General features: G+C 47.2%; 1 pseudogene; it reads right to left on the reverse strand.

The window, feature by feature from the left end:
* The window catches only part of LOC105978371, a 50,988-nt pseudogene that overhangs the window by 483 nt on the left and 48,341 nt on the right, over positions 1–2,164 (reverse strand).

Here is a 2,164-nt window from a genome sequence, read left to right on the forward strand (position 1 = left end):
TCATTATTGGTCCTGAGGGGTTTATCTGTCCTGGATTCCCTGTGTTTCCAGCTCTGATCTGTACCTGTGTACATGCTCTGGTCTAGAGGATTTGTAAGGTAGAATTGAGGTCATGATAGTGGGAGGGAGGAAGCATTAAAGAACTGTAGGAAAGGGGTATGTTTCATCAGTGCTATACTTCACCCTGACTGGCCCATCGCTTCCTTATGACTCTTCTGTAAGGGGATGTCCAATTGTCTACAGATATACTTTGGGTCTCCACTCCGCACTCCCCCTCATTCACATTGATATGATTTTTTTGTTCTGGGTTTATTGTACCTTTGAGAGGCTTTATAGAGAATTCATTCTCATCTGAGCCCTTGCAGAAGAGAAGTTAAAACACCAGATGTAAACCGATTGAGTAATCCATTGATAACACAAACATGTCTCACTCCTCTTTCTGCACAATGGAATGACCTTTATCTAGCTAGACATTTCTATTCTTTCCACAGTAGAACTATTGGCTCTTAGAAAAGCCAGTCTTGCTCGTGGAGGTTGGCCCTTGACTCATGATTACCTCAAGGACAAGGGAAAACCAAAATAAAACAACAAACTGCCGGGGACAGTTGTGATCCGGTCCTTGTGATCCAGAGGGTTTTCATTGGCTTGCTTTCAGAAGTAGATCTCCAGGCATTTCTTCCTAGGTTCATTTTATTTTGGAAGCGTTCCTGAAACTGGCTAATCATCACAGCAACACACCCACACCCACTAACAGATGGGTGGTGGCTGTCCATGAGGTGTGCTGGCAGGGAATCATAGCCAGGGCTCCAGCATGGAGAGAGATCATGCTACCCCTGGACCACCGATGTTCCCACAATGCCTAGCTCCTGGGTCTACAAGCTCTAGCCACCCACTACTTCAGGCTCGTTTACAGACCTGAGCAATGAAACTGCCTGCCTTTGCTGCCTCCCTCCTCCTTTCTCTCATCTCCGACTTTCCATTCAGTTGCCAGTTTTAGCTCCTGACCTCTGCTTCAGTCACATTTAATAGCCTCTTGAGCCAATCTTATCAAATGCAGTGAGGAATGGCCTGTGTGGACCACAGAGGGACATGGCACTCATCCAGTGTGAGCTCTGCTTCCCTCCGGAGAGAGAGCTCCCCTCTGGAGGTCAGTTCCCCTGGCAGCACCAGCCCATTCTTTACCAAACATCTTATCTGGTCACCTAAAGATGCATGTCTCAAGGCTATTGATTCAGTACCGACCCAGGTCTTCTTATCCCTTCCGTGGGTATCAGACAACATTGTCTGGGTCCTGCAATCCTTGCTTTGCGCTCCAACCCCACTCCACCCCAGACTAGGCTGCAATGTCTGACCAGCACACTTGACCTGAGCTGTGTGTTCTGATGCCTGGTTTTCACCGACCCACTTGTGCACTCTATTAGCTGGAGGGTTTGTTAGAGCCTAACACTAGTAGGTTGAGGGCTCTTACTTCAGTACAAACAGTGTGATAGATCTGCGGGTCGATTAGCATCAAACGATCCCACAGGGGCTCTTAGGGCTTCACACTCCAGGACTGGTTAAACAGCACTGAAAGGATCACAAACTGGAGAAGGCAGCCCTCTAAATATTGATTTAAATCCAGAGCAGAGAATTAATTACCCAGGAGATATTAAAAGTCATGCTCATGGGTGAAGGATTGTTCCTATACTCATTCACAAACTGCATTTCAGGCAAATTCACCTGTCAACCAAAGAGTATGAAAACTATCGGTTAAAGTAAACCGCCCTAATCATTTTCAATGCTAGTTCCGCAGCCTTTTTGTATTGCTGGCTCCCCAGTTCAGTGTGTACTGTAAGTGACGGGTCGCTAGATTAAAGGGGGTTCTCTCCACCGAATGCCTACGCTAAATGAAAATTTAGTTCTCCATGCCACAATAAAGGGGTTGGAAAGAAAGCAGGCACACTAATTATACACATATGGGAACATCCAGAACGGAGCATGCATGCTAAGCCCCAAGTCACTTAGGCCCAGGTGGGAGATCCACTTGGGCTCACAGAGACCTGGGCTCATCAGAGACCTGACACCACACAGGTGTTCCTAAACTGAGCCAATAAGATCAGCCAAGACTCCCTAACCACGCCTCTTTAGCCAACAGGGATAGGAGGGGATACAAGCAGGCTTTGGG

Source organism: Echinops telfairi, unplaced genomic scaffold, assembly GCF_000313985.2.
Source record: "Echinops telfairi isolate 266 unplaced genomic scaffold, ASM31398v2 ScPeMD7_21;HRSCAF=78, whole genome shotgun sequence".
Lineage (NCBI taxonomy): Eukaryota > Metazoa > Chordata > Mammalia > Afrosoricida > Tenrecidae > Echinops > Echinops telfairi.